This window comes from Oncorhynchus mykiss, chromosome 1 (genome assembly GCF_013265735.2).
Source record: "Oncorhynchus mykiss isolate Arlee chromosome 1, USDA_OmykA_1.1, whole genome shotgun sequence".
Classification (NCBI taxonomy): domain Eukaryota; kingdom Metazoa; phylum Chordata; class Actinopteri; order Salmoniformes; family Salmonidae; genus Oncorhynchus; species Oncorhynchus mykiss.
The window spans coordinates 17,786,498-17,801,845 of NC_048565.1; the positions used below are offsets into that span (position 1 = coordinate 17,786,498).

Sequence of the window (15,348 nt, forward strand, 5' to 3'; positions counted from 1 at the left end):
TTCCATTCCTTTACTTTAGATTTGTGTGTATTGTGTGTATTGTTGTGAAATTGTTAGATATTATTTGTTAGATATTACTGTACTGTTGAAGCTAGAAACACAAGCATTTTTCTACACCCGCAATAACATCTGCTAAACATTCGTATGTGACAAATAAAAATTGTCTCACCAGAGAAAGCATCCAACCGAGTGAAACATCGCCCCTCTGTCTCTGTATGTGTACAGGGATTTAGGAAAGTATTCAGACCCGTTGACATTTTCCACATTTTGCTACAGCAATTACAGCCTTGAGTCTTCTTGGGTATGACACTACAAGCTTGGCACACCTGTATTTGGGTAGTTTCTCCCGTTCTTCTCTGCAGATCCTCACAAGCTCTGTCAGGTTGGATGGGGAGCGTCACTGCATAGCTATTTCAAATCAAATCAAAGTTTATTTGTCATGTGCACCGAATACAACAGGTGTAGAACTTACAGTGAAATGCTTACTTACAGGCTCTAACCGATAGTGCAAAAAAGGTATTAGGTGAACAATAGTTAGGTAAAGAAATAAAACAACGGTAAAAAGACAGGCTATATACAATAGTGAGGCTATAAAAGTAGCGAGGCTACATACAGACACTGGTTAGTCAGGTTTATTGAGGTAGTATGTACATGTAGATATGGTTAAAGTGATTATGCATATATGATGAACAGAGAGTAGCAGTAGAATAAAAGAGGGGGTTGGCGGGTGGTGGGTGGGAAATAATGCAGGTCTCTCCAGAGACGTTCGATCGGGTTTAAGTCTGGGCTCTGGCTTGGACATTCAGAGACTTGTCCCGAAGCCACTCCTGCATTGTCTTGGCTGTGTGCTAAGGGTCGTTGTCCTGTTGGAAGGTGAACATTTGCCCCAGTCTGAGGTCCTGAGCGCTCTGGAGCAGGTTTTCATCAAGGATCTCCCTGTACTTTCCTCCAGATGTGACGCTTGGCATTCAGGGCAAAGAGTTCAATCTTGGTTTCATCAGACCAGAGAATCTTCATCAGATCAGTCACTGTCAGTCCTTTTTAGTTTTGAGTCAGTCTCTACCGGACAAAGTCATGTTAGGATACATCAGTTATCCTGTTAGAGCTTTTGTGTCGAATCCACTGCGCTGCTTCAGGTGGAACATTTATGGTCATGTTGCAGCAGTGTGTCAGAGGGAGATTCCAAGATGTGGGACTTGTGCAGAAGGGCATGGGACAGAGGATTGTGTAGTTTCGGTGGAAAAGTTGTGTGTGTCAACTGTAGGGGTGCCCATGTTGCTGTAGTTTGGAAGTGCTAGAGGCAGTTTGAAGTGGCCAGAGTCCGAGTATAGTGCAGAAGGTGTCATATGCTGGGTTAAGGGTGGGAGATCCTGAGAGGATCCCACTGAGTAGTGGATTTAAGCCAGCAGAGGGATAGAACAACGAGTGATATATGCTTCATTATAAACTGGGTGGTTGAAGCCCTGAACGCTGACTGGCTTAAAGCCATGGTATATCAGACAGTATACCATGGGTATGACAAAACGTTTATTTGTATTCTTCTAATTACGTTGATAACTAGTTTATAATAGCAATAAGGGACCTCGGGGGTTTGTGGTATATCGCCAATATACCATGGCTAAGGACTATATACAGGCACGCCGCAACATAAGAACGGCCCTTAGCCGTGGCATATTGGCCATATACCACACCCCCTCGAGCCTTATTGCTTACATATGGTTGGCTTCTTAGCGTTCATAGCAATGGTCATCAACTGTACTGCAGAAATGGAACGTAAATCACAGAAAATTTATGTTGTGGTTGCAGCTGCAGAGAAGTATTTGGGTATATGAGATTTGACAGAAGAGTTACAGGGTGTGTTGTGGGGTGATGTCCCATCCTCCCAGGCCATTGGCATGGTGAAGGAACAGATGGGGTCAAAGTAGTGGAATGGGGTAGTGGGTTTTTAATGGGTGTAGGTGGCAGCTGCAGAGAAGTACCTGGGTGTTTGAGATTTTACTGCAGATGATGGCCACTAAGATGTTTTGAGATTTTTAAATAGTGTTATATAGGTGTAGGGTTGGTTGGGTGTGCAACTTTTTTAAACAATTGTTCCCCTTTTTATATCACTAATGTTAGAGGATTGAACAAACATTACCACACAGTAAGTGGGGGCATGCACAAACAAAATGTGCAAACGCCATGATACCAAAGAAGAAGGCAGCAATGTTGAAGGGTTATGCCCTGCTTACATCGTGATGTATTTCATTACGTTGTGCGTCTTCTTCATGCAATCTCGTTCCACTACTGGACGAGCATAGGATAGGGTTCACAACGCAGTACAAGATGGAGGAGAGCCTAGTCTCTCATCAGAGATTGCATTTATAAATGTCAGAATTCAACTTTTGTCCAAACCACACCATAATCTTGCGTTGTTAGACAGTTAGACAGCGGGCTACCATTACACCACGCACTTCACGTGACAATTCCTACCACAAAATCTACCACTGTTCACACAGCAGGAATATGGTGCGGTTTGTACAAAAGTTGGATTTTGACAAAAGTTGGAGTTTGTACAAAAGTTTATTTTAAATGTTTTTTTTAATTGAGCCTTTATTTAACTAGGCAAGTCAGTTAAGAACAAATAATTTTTTACAATGATGGCCTACCGGGGAACAGTGGGTTAACTGCCTTGTTCAGAATGACAGATTTTTACTTTGTCAGCTCAGGGATTCGATCCAGCAACCTTTTGGTTACATGCAGCCTCAATAAATTGATAGCGAATGATACATTTCATTTTAGGTCTGGTAAATAGAGTTCCGAGAGATTATACATATGCTTTTGTTCACAGGAAAAGTGAAGCCAGACGGTTGTGGTATGGTTATTTTCAGTCACAACTCAGGGACTCCAACCAATACACAGACTCCTGATGTTGTGCCCCAAGGCTATCAAAATGCAAACAATACAGTTCTAAAAATGTAATGTTTTCATTCGTTGTTGATGCTACGTGTTAATGTGAATAATTTATCATATTTCCCCCTGTATAACGTTACAATTGTACAGCTAATAGGCAGTAGCAACAGCACAACTTCAGATCAATAGAACACATTCACCTATCCAGTGGTGTAATGGTGCCTGGAGAAGTGGGTATACTCTAATTATGCCCAAATATAATGATTTATATTATTTAATTATTTACTTCACCAGGTGAAGGAAAGGCCCCCTGTGTCAAAAATTCTATGAGAAACAGGGACAATGACCTAAAATTATAAATCCCATATTGGTCTTTCACAGTCAGGCCAAACCAAGCTGTACTGTGCAAATAGTCTAATAGTAGGCCTTCTATTGAAACAGATACATTCAGAGTTTTCAATTTTTTTTCAGGTTTTTGATCTCCAAGTCCCTCTTTTGATAGTAAAACAACAACATTGGATGTTTTAAGTCTATAACAATGCTTAACCAAATCAGGAGACCACACAAAAAAAGTGAGTGTCGTTACCCTTTAATTAAAGTGTGCAGCCACTTAGCACTGTTGTTTGGTTAGAGGTGCTTCTGTAGCACATGAAATAGATTTAGCAAAACAAATGGTCACTGGATTGATTGAAATAATCACGATATCATTCTGCCATTTAGCAGTGGTGTAAAATATTTTGGTAAAAATACTTGAAAGTACTACTGGGGCCAGCATTTTCACTTTTGGATGAAAGGCGTGCCTGGAGTAAACTGCCTCCTACTCTTTCCCAGATGGGAATATATGCATATTATTATTACTGGTGGATAGAAAACACTCTGAAGTTTCTAAAACTGTTTGAATTATGTCTGTGAGTATAATAGAACTCATATGGCAGACAAAAACCTGAGAAGAAATCCAAACAGGAAGTGAGAACTCGATTTTGAAAACAGTGCCATTTGAAGTCCATTTTAGATATGGATGTTTATGCACTTCCTAGGGCTTCCACAAGATGTCACCGTCTTTAGATTCTGGTTGTAGGATTCTACTATAAAGGAGGGGCTCATAATAGCTCTTTGAGTGAGTGGTCTGGCAGAAAGCCTCAGTCTCATTGCACGAGGTCACGAGTCCGGTTGGAACCTTATTGCTGATTAATGTTTAAAACATCCTAAATATAGATTTTTATTTTATTTTTTTATTTCACCTTTATTTAACCAGGTAGGCTAGTTGAGAACAAGTTCTCATTTGCAACTGCGACCTGGCCAAGATAAAGCATAGCAGTGTGAACAGACAACACAGAGTTACACATGGAGTAAACAATTAACAAGTCAATAACACAGTAGAAAAAAAGAGAGTCTATATACATTGTGTGCAAAAGGCATGAGGAGGTAGGCGAATAATTACAATTTTGCAGATCAACACTGGAGTGATAAATGATCAGATGGTCATTTACAGGTAGAGATATTGGTGTGCAAAAGAGCAGAAAAGTAAATAAATAAAAACAGTATGGGGATGAGGTAGGTAAAATTGGGTGGGCTATTTACCGATAGACTATGTACAGCTGCAGCGATTGGTTAGCTGCTCAGATAGCAGATGTTTGAAATTGGTGAGGGAGATAAAAGTCTCCAACTTCAGCGATTTTTGCAATTTGTTCCAGTCACAGGCAGCAGAGAACTGGAACGAAAGGCGGCCAAATGAAGTGTTGGCCACTGAGTAATAGATGCAGGCAGCCTGGAGAGCCACTACGGGCGCTAGCTAATGACATTGAGAGCCTCTCTCGGCGGGCATGTGAGCATGCCCCCCTCCGTGCAGAGCGAGCTAGCACGGGACCAGTTCATACAGACGCTCTCTCCTACGGAGCTGCGCATACAGACCCAGCTGACTCATCCGGAGTCATTGCAGATAGCCTTGGAGATGGCTTTGGAAAGGGAGCTGGTGTGGGCTTCAGCTGGGGCTTTTGTGGGGGTGCAGGGAGACAGACCCCCTGTGCGAGCTGGGGGGCAGAGCTGCCCGGAGACGGAAAAGCCTGCATGGGTGGCTGAAATGACAGAACTCATTCGTGCTGTGTCGCTACAGGCAGCACAAAACACACACCCTGGTCCCAGGGTCTGCTGGGGGTGTGGCCAGCCAGGCCATCTGCGCCGAGATTGCCCCATGCCCCCTAGAGTTAAGGGAAACGGCTCGGAGTCCGCATAGACCGGGTAGCGCGGACCCCTTGCTTTCTATCCCAAACACCATCTTCTTCAGGAGGAGCCCACCGGCACAGATGGCGAACCAAGGCTCCACTTCCCCCAGAAGCAGACGAGGGCAAGCGGATAGAGCCTGTTGTTGTGGTGGGCCGGACCTGTGTTGTCATGTCACTGTGGAGTGGGTGCCCTGCTCTGCCCTGGTGGACACTGGGTCCACAGTAATCCTGGTGAGGCCAGATATTGTGCCAGGTTGAACTCAGTGTGAGCCCACAACTGTGCAGCTCCGCACAGTCACAGGTGAGCTGGAACCCATGAAAGGGAAGGGATTAATGACTCTGACAGTAGGGGGCAGGTCTGTGCGTCATCCTGTGTGGGTGGCGGCTGTGCAGGACCCTTGTATACTGGGGTTGGACTTTCTTAGGAGCACAGGCTGCCAGTTAGACCTAAATGGCACACTGAGCTTCCAGGGAGGGCCGGCAGTCACCATGGCCCACCCTAATGTCACATTCATTCAACCCAACAAACCCTTTACTCCAACAGTTAAAGCAGCAGAGACTCATGGCTGCCCCCCCCCCCCCCCCCCCCCCCACTTCCGTGTGTGACTTTTCCCCAGCCCCCCTGTCACCTTGTGGCAGTTGCAGTTTGAATTCAGAGACAGCTTTGCGCTGAGGAAGAGGTGGATCAGACTCATCTGGTGCAGCATGAGATTGACACAGATGATGCTCGACCCATCAAGATGCATCTCGCCGTATCCCGCTGGCACGCCAGGAGGCGCAGACAAGGCTGTGTTGGAGATGCAGCGGGCAGACTTCATCGAGCCCTCAGACAGCCCCTGGGCGGCGCCAGTCGTCATGGTTCCTAAGAAGGGGGGCAAGCTGAGGTTCTGTGTGGACTACAGGCGGCTGAATGAGGTAGCCAGGAAGGACTAATACCCCATACCATGTATCGATGAGTCGCTGGACCTAGTTAGGGGGTCCTCCTGGTTTTCCTCACTACACCTCCGCAGTGGCTACTGGCAGGTACCCCTCTCCCCAGAGGCCAGAGCCAAAACTGCATTCTCCACTAACAGAGGACACTGGCAGTTCAAGGTCCTGTGCTTCGGCCTGTGCAACACTCCAGCTACTTTTGAGCATTTGATGGACAGGGTGCTGGATGGCATCCCCCGACAGCAGTGTCTGGTATACCTCGACGACATCCTGGCCCGTGGCAGCTCCTTCCAGTCAGCCCTGGGGGCGCTACGGCGTGTGCTGGAGAGGGTGGTTGCCACGGGTCTGAAGCTCCACCCCGAGAAGTGCCACTTCATGAGGAGAGAGGAGTTCTTCTTGGGCCACCAAGTGGGGAAGGAGGGGATCAGCACCATGGAGGACAAGGTGGGGGCTGTCAGAGACTGGCCCACCCCCACGACCAGCGTCAGCTGAAGAGCTTCCTGGGCCTGGCCTCGTACTGCAGGAGGTTTGTACAGGGCTTCTCAAGCGTCGCTGCTCCCCTGAACCGCCTGCTGCCGAAGGACAAGGATTTCACTTGGACAGTGGAGTGTGAGGAGGCGTTCAACACCCTCAAACGTGCACTGATCGAGGCCCCCGTGCTCGCCCCCCCTGACCTCACCTTGCCTTTTATCCTGAATACAGACGCAAGTAATATGGGCATGGGTGGGGTGCTGGCCCAGGTGGGGCCAGAGGGGGAGAGAGTGGTGGCGTACTTCAGGAAAACATTTGACAAACATGAGCGCCGCTACTGTCACCTGGTGGGAGCTCTTGGCTGTTGTGGCCTCCGTCAAACACTTCAAGTACTACCTAGGTGGCCTGCCCTTTACTGTAAGGACTGACCACTCTGCTCTCCAGTGGCTCATGTCATTCAGAGAGCCAGAGGGGCAGGTGGCACGCTGGTTGGAGGAGCTTCAGCCATATGACTTCACAGTGGTGCACAGGGCAGGGGCACGCCACTCCAACGCCGACGCCATGTCCCGTCGGCCCTGTACTGCAGACGGCTGCCTCCACTGTGAGCCGAGAGAGGGACGGGAGAGAGAGCTGTGTGCAGAGGAGGGGGTCTGGGCCACAGTGTGTCGGGCGAGCGGGCCTGTCTGCTGTGAGCTGCAGACTGTCGACGTGGCTGAATGGGGGCAGCAGCAGGGACGGGACACAGACCTACAGCCAGTGCTACAGTGGGTAGAGGCACAGGTGAGGCCACCATGGGAAGAGGTGACAGCGCTCTCACTTGGGACCAAAGGGTTGTGGTCAAAGTTTGAGAGACTGCGGCTGGCTGATGGCGTGCTGCAGCAGGCATGGAAGGAGTCAGCTATGGGAGAGGAGAGGTGGTAGGTGGTGATCCCAAAAGCATTGCGGGAGGCTGTGCTCCAGAGTACTCATGGGGAGGTGGGGACTGGACACTTTGGGGTCACAAAAACACTCCTCCGCCTCCGTCAGGGCTTTTACTGGGGGCAGCACAAGAGGGATGTGGAGGACTTTTGTCGCCGCTGTGACCAATGCACAGCGAGAAAGGGCCCCCAGGCCGCTCTCATGCTCAGCTCCAAGCGTTCCCAGTGGGGGCTCCCATGGAGAGGGTGGGAGTGGATGTAGTTGGGCCGTTCCCCACCACAGACAGTGGAAACCGCTGGGTGCTCACGGCCATGGACTATTTCACAAAATGGCCCGAGGCCTATGCTCTGCCTGACCAGGAGGCAGAGACCATTGTTGACGCCCTGACAGCGGGGATGTTCAGCAGGTTTGGAACTGCAGAGTCCATCCACAGCGACCAATGCAGAAACTTTGAGTCCTGTGTGTTTGCCACCATGTGTGAGAGGCTGGGTATGCACAAGACCAGCACTACTCCTCTCCATCCTCAAAGTGATAGCCTTGTGGAGCGTTTCAACAAAACGCTTGGACAGCAGCTGGCCATCGTCTCTTCCAAACACCAGCGTGACTGGGACAAGCACCTGCCTATGGTCCTCATGGCATGCCGCTCCGCTGTCCAAGACTCCACCTCCTGCATGCCTCCTCATGCTGGAGAGAGAGATCCGCACCCCTGTGGAGATGGCGTTTGGTCGGCCCCTGGATAGCCCTCATGTTCCCCCGGGGCCGGAGTATGCCCGGAGACTTCAGGACCACCTTCACCAGAGAGCAGCTGATGAATGCAGGTGTGAGACAGAAGAGGAACTATGACGTTCACACCCGGGGTGCACACCCCAGGCACTTTGTGGCTGGGGAGCTGGTCTGGGTCTACAGCCCCCTAAGAAAAAAAGGCAGATGCCCCAAGTTGGACAGTCACTGGGTGGGACCCTGCAGTGTCCTGGAGAGGGTAGGGGAGATTGTTTACCGGGTGCAGCTTCCTCCCAGGGGGAGAAAGGTGACATTGCACCGGGACAGGTTAGCCTCATACAGAGGGGCCTCTTCTCCCCAAACCCCAGGAACCCCCACAATTCCCCTCTCTGGCAATGACATTCTCCAGGCACCCACCCCCAGGTGCCGCAGACAAGGCTCCAGACAGCCCACTCCCCCTGTCTCCCCACCGTGTCACTGCGTGGTTCCCCCGGAGCCACGGACTGTATTACCCGATCCCGCTTCCTTGTCCCCCATATCCCTGCCTTCATCCCCTGGTTCCCAGAGGGGCACTCTGTGACCATCACGGCCACGCAGGCAAAGGAGACCTCCGGGTCGCTTCAGAGACTTTGTTTGTCCCCTCGGGGACGAAGGACTTTGTGGTGGGGGGGTTGTGTAGCGACCCGCACAGACAGCTGTGTGTTATGTGTTAGGCTAGTAGGTGGTTGTGTTGTACTTACCAGTACCCAGTGTTCGTGGGGTCCGACATGCCAATCAACCTGGTATCTGCCAATCATTTGAATGCCTGGAATGTTCTGATGCCGGGCATCCTGGCAGTTGGCGGAGTGGCGTGGAGGGGGGTTGGGCAGGGGGATGGAGCATTGGAAGTTAAGACCAGGTTTAGCCTTTGTTCTCTCTCTTACGTCTGGGCTTCACAAGAAAAGGTCACGATTGGCTTGTGGGTTATCTTTCATTTATTTGGCGTGGGCTACGACCAAACAATAGCCGGTGTAAAGTTGGTTTAATAAACCGTCAATTCGTAAACTCAATCCTCTGTCTGGACAATTGTTCCTTTATGATCTAGTCAGGTCATTACAATACTTTCAATGCAAATGTTTAATATTTATTTATCATAACAAACCGATGCATTTTTAAATACATTGTGGTTAAGGTAGAGTATGATTTAATTTAATAATTTAATTATAATTGTTTTAACACCAATCATAGTCAAACTATCACAAACTGTTTGACTTGAAAAAATTACAAAACATATATTTTTTAAAGAGCCGTTTGGGAGCCAAAAGAGACGGTTCTTTTTGTTGAGCTGAGCCGAACGAGTCGGCTCACTGAAAAGAGACGGAATGTCCGTCACTAATTTGACATGTGACTACAGCTTGTATTGAATTGTGGGTAGTATCAACCCCGCAAATGACCATGTTGTTCACTTGTTCCCTCGAGCTAAATCTAGGGCCGAGGGGCAACGTTAGAGCAAGAGCGTTGGACTAGTAACCGGAAGGTTGGAAGATCGAAAGCCCCAGCTGACAAGGTACAAATCTGTCGTTCTGCCCCTGAAAAAGGCAGTTAAACCCACTGTCATTGAAAATAAGTATTTGTTCTTAACGGATTTGCCTAGGTAAATAATAATAATGCACAATGCCAGCACATTCTGATTTCACCCCAGAACGGTAGGTGTCAGTAATGCCCATTGCCTGTCTTGAAAATAAAGTATTCTGCCTTTGACAACAATGCTACAAAAATGATCCAGAGGCTCAGAAATCTTTTATCGGGGGCAAGCCACAGCTAGATCTCATCACATTGTGTATTTAGTACAAGTGTCACTTATTTCAAGTTGCCAACACATTTGAAGAGTTTGCAGCCTGTCGAACTGCCTAAGGACACAGCTAACGTTAGCTAGCCAGGTGGCTTGTTACTATAGTTTGCTGACATTGTATGTTGGAAATGAAAGACTCTTTAAAAGCAAGTTATTACTCTTAATTCACCTTATCAAATGTCCACAGCATGATCTGCAAGCAAAGCTATAGTTGCGTTACGGTGAGATTGCAAAGAGGTTAGTGGCAGCTCATTCATGTCTTTAATGTTTGATGATAGCTAAGAATAAATTTAGGCAGAACGTTTTCAGCAGGTTTTGCATGACACTCAGATGGGAGGGGAGGAAAGGATGGTGTTTGTACACTTTGTAAATGCCACAATCTTTGTTACAATCTTTTCTGCAGGACCCTACCACCACCCAAACTTCCTGTTGGGCCCAGCCACAAGTTTGCCTTCAATTACTATAATGGCAGAGATGGGCGTAGAGAGTCTGCACCAGCAATGGTTGTGATGTCGTGTCAAAAGGCCTTGACTGCTTGGTAAGTGGTACATAATAAAGGCTATGACAGTGGAACAAGTGTTGGGATTCCTTCTCTGGCAAATTGGGTGGAAGTTGAGTGCATATGACTACTTTACTGCAGTCCCGCTTAGATTAGACTGCATTAGTCTCTTGTGAAAAATGGCTCACACAGACACACTACTCACTCACACAGACAGACAGACTACTCATACAGACAGACTACTCACACAGACTACCCTCACACACACACAGACTACTCTCCCTCACACACACACACAGACTACTCACTCACACACACTCCTCACTCTCACACACACAGACTACTCACACACACACATACTCACTCACACACACACAGACGACTCACTCACACACACACAGACTACTCACACACACACACGCAGACTACTTACACACACACACACACGCAGACTACTCACTCACACACAGATGACTCACTCACACACACACACACACAGACTACTCACTCACACACACTCATCATATACGCTGCTGCTACTCTTATCATACAGTGCCTTGCGAAAGTATTCGGCCTCCTTGAAATTTGCGACCTTTTGCTACATTTCAGGATTCAAACATAAAGATATAAAACTGTATTTTTTGTGAAGAATCAACAACAAGTGGGACACAATCATGAAGTGGAACGACATTTATTGGATATTTCAAACTTTAACAAATCAAAAACTGAAAAATTGGGCGTGCAAAATTATTCAGCCCCCTTAAGTTAATACTTTGTAGCGCCACCTTTTGCTGTGATTACAGCTGTAAGTCACTTGGGGTATGTCTATCAGTTTTGCACATCGAGAGACTGACATTTTTTCCCATTCCTCCTTGCAAAACAGCTCGAGCTCAGTGAGGTTGGATGGAGAGCATTTGTGAACAGCAGTTTTCAGTTCTTTCCACAGATTCTCGATTGGATTCAGGTCTGGACTTTGACTTGGCCATTCTAACACCTGGATATGTTTATTTTTGAACCATTCCATTGTAGATTTTGCTTTATGTTTTGGATCATTGTCTTGTTGGAAGACAAATCTCCGTCCCAGTCTCAGGTCTTTTGCAGACTCCATCAGGTTTTCTTCCAGAATGGTCCTGTATTTGGCTCCATCCATCTTCCCATCAATTTTAACCATCTTCCCTGTCCCTGCTGAAGAAAAGCAGGCCCAAACCATGATGCTGCCACCACCATGTTTGACAGTGGGGATGGTGTGTTCAGAGTGATGAGCTGTGTTGCTTTTACGCCAAACATAACGTTTTGCATTGTTGCCAAAAAGTTCAATTTTGGTTTCATCTGACCAGAGCACCTTCTTCCACATGTTTGATGTGTCTCCCAGGTGGCTTGTGGCAAACTTTAAACAACACTTTTTATGGATATCTTTAAGAAATGGCTTTCTTCTTGCCACTCTTCCATAAAGGCCAGATTTGTGCAATATACGACTGATTGTTGTCCTATGGACAGAGTCTCCCACCTCAGCTGTAGATCTCTGCAGTTCATCCAGAGTGATCATGGGCCTCTTGGCTGCATCTTTGATCAGTCTTCTCCTTGTATGAACTGAAAGTTTAGGGACGGCCAGGTCTTGGTAGATTTGCAGTGGTCTGATACTCCTTCCATTTCAATATTATCGCTTGCACAGTGCTCCTTGGGATGTTTAAAGCTTGGGAAATCTTTTGGTATCCAAATCCGGCTTTAAACTTCTTCACAACAGTATCTCGGACCTGCCTGGTGTGTTCCTTGTTCTTCATGATGCTCTCTGCGCTTTTAACGGACCTCTGAGACTATCACAGTGCAGGTGCATTGATACAGAGACTTGATTACACACAGGTGGATTGTATTTATCATCATTAGTCATTTAGGTCAACATTGGATCATTCAGAGATCCTCACTGAACTTCTGGAGAGAGTTTGCTGCACTGAAAGTAAAGGGGCTGAATAATTTTGCACGCCCAATTTTTCAGTTTTTGATTTGTTAAAAAAGTTTGAAATATCCAATAAATGTCGTTCCACTTCATGATTGTGTCCCACTTGTTGTTGATTCTTCACAAAAAAATACAGTTTTATATCTTTATGCTTGAAGCCTGAAATGTGGCAAAAGGTCGCAAAGTTCAAGGGGGCCGAATACTTTCGCAAGGCACTGTATATCCTGATGCGTAGTCATCTTACCCCTATACATATATAACCCTCCCCCTCCAGTAACCCTCCACATTGTAAATATGGTATTGGCACTGACCCTGTATATTGCTTACTTACTTTCTTGTGTTCATATTTCTTGTGTGTTTTTGTTCTATTTTACTTTATAGTATTACGGATATTGATTACTGGATTGTTGTAAGAAAGTCCTTTCACTGTACTTGTGCACTTAACAATACAACTTAACATGCCTACGCAGACACCTAAATCTGTAAATGGCCAATCAAGCAATATTTTTGGATCATAGTAAATATTTTGGACAGTATTATACAATATCGGTGTGCATTTGATTTAGCTAGAGAATTAACTTCCTACTGTATCTTCTGAGTGATGTACCAACATTAACTTATGCTTTCATTCCCTTACAGCCAAGTTCTGGAGGTGCCAGCAAAGCGTCCAGTCACACCTGGAAATGTTCTCAGTGAGCTAACGCTGTCTACAGATCAGCCATACCTCTGAACAACATTGTTTTTTTCCTGACTTATTGTAGGTCTGACAGCAGAGCACAATGTTGCTATCACTATTGTTCAAATCTTGTAAAATATTAAATTGTTAATAAATGATGTAATGTTTGAAGAAATGTTTTGTAATGACCAATTGCTCATGTTACTAGCATATTTACTTTGTGAGTCAATCACAGTTTTGGGTACCTGGTTAAAGGTAGACTCAGCGATATGGCGTAGATGCAGAAAGTAAACAGCATAGTGGGTCAACTTCCGCAACAACTAAGAGCGTTGAAGCGCGAAGCTCAACTTCTCTGCTGTTTGGTGCCCTGGCCACCACACTGAACTGTGTTATGCGAACCCATGCAGATGCTGTGGGATAGCGAAGTGTTGCATCTCGCTCATCTCTCTCCGGTGATGCTCGTGGCTACTTCCTTTCACCGAGTCTACCTTTAATATCCCCAAAGTAGCTCATCATTATCAGGAGTCGACTCAACCATTCATGCATGTAGTCTGCTACATATTTTTCACTCCCCCTATAGTACCAGCATGTTCTCTCATTGTGACAGCATCATGTTTTTTTTCCCCCTGTACTCTTGCTGGATTTATTTACATGATCAAGTGTAGCAACTTTGAACCTCCCAACTTTTGCCCCAAATAGCCTTATGAATTGTACTTTGTTTTGCATTTGTTCTGGCTTTGAAGTCAACATGATCTTAACTGTAACTATATTTTTCCTCAATGCCAAGTTAGCTCCTGCAAGCATCTGGGTTCTCTTAAATTGTTCCGTGGAAGGTGCAGAATAGGTTTGTTAGGACCAAACTCTGCAATATTACATGCGAATGGACCTTAAGGAAATTAATTGAGGATTAATTGAAGTGGCCACAAATAGATAATTGTTCTAACCTCACCCAGACTACATAGTCTGACATACTATAAAAGAAGAAGCACATACCGTGCTTCTACACCTGCATTGCTTGCTGTTTGGGGTTTTAGGCTGGGTTTCTGTACAGCACTTTGAGATATCAGCTGATGTACGAAGAGCTATATAAATAAATTTGATTTGATTTAAAAGGCTTAAAGGGGTAATCCGCAGTTGAAACAAAGCGTTTTCCTTGCTGTTACGTACACCTCTAGGAAAAGGGAACGCAACACTCTGCTCCAACTCATCTCCCCGTGGAGTGAAAGAGGTATGGGATTGTAGGTGCGAGTAAGGATGACAAAGGCAGAGAATTTACCGTTTACTGGGAATTTATTCCTTCACACGGTAAATTTGGGGAAAAGGGGCTGAACGGAACCAAAGCAAAGAAAGTAAATGTCAAAGCCCCCTCCTACCTTACCTGCCTACCCACTACTTACCTAACCTACCCTCTCCTACCTTACCTGCCTACCCACTACTTACCTAACCTACCCTCTCCTACCTTACCTGCCTACCCACTACTTACCTAACCTACCCTCTCCTACCTTATCTGCCTACCCACTACTTACCTAACTTAGCACCACCTGGTGTGCTAACCAAAATACAGGGGGTGGTCCGCCCAGGTCTTACCTAGTGTGTATAGACAGTAAATACTACTGGTTATGTATGCCCGCAGGCCTCTTGCCTAAGCACTCCCTAGGTGCCTTCCCCTTCCCCCCTGGGAACAAATGAAACAGAAGAACACAAACAGCGTCAATAATAAAAAAAACTGCATCCTATTGACCAACACAGGACATACTAATAAGTTCTCTCAGCAATAACCAACATTGGACAAACTAATAATCTCTCTCTAACAACGGAACACTGGCTTTTTCTCGCTGGAGAAGGAGTCTGTAATGGGATACAGCTGTATCCTCTGACGAGAGGGCGTGGTCAGCTCCAATTAGCAATGGGGCCGACCAATCAGCTGCTTGGGGGAATTTCAGGAATCCATCCTGAAACATACACAAACAAACAAAACCACAACACAGAAACTGGGGAACTTAACACTTGCCCCTGTTTTAGTAAAACACTGATGGATAGGGCTGGAGAAATGTAACCACTCAAATTCATATTCATTGCATGCATAGCTCTGTCTGACCATCCATGATTTAAAAAATTATAGTTTTAACCATGTTTCGAGGCTACATGTTAGTTTACATTTACTTTTTTTCACAATTTGTTTAGAAAAATAATTTTATATTTTGGGTTCTGATGGTGTACGACAGTTGAACTAAG

General features: G+C 46.2%; 1 long non-coding RNA gene across 2 annotated transcripts; it reads left to right on the forward strand.

The window, feature by feature from the left end:
• Window positions 1–9,547: 9,547 nt before the first annotated feature.
• On the forward strand, window positions 9,548–14,218 carry LOC110496410. 2 transcript variants are annotated; one of them, XR_002469557.2, is made up of 4 exons: window positions 9,548–9,699; window positions 10,172–10,221; window positions 10,388–10,522; window positions 13,077–14,218. It is a non-coding gene; the product is annotated as an uncharacterized LOC110496410 (long non-coding RNA). The 2 variants fall into 2 exon arrangements; XR_002469560.2 differs by lacking the exon at window positions 9,548–9,699 and adding an exon at window positions 9,753–10,072 and having other exon boundaries at window positions 13,077–13,288.
• Window positions 14,219–15,348: the final 1,130 nt, after the last annotated feature.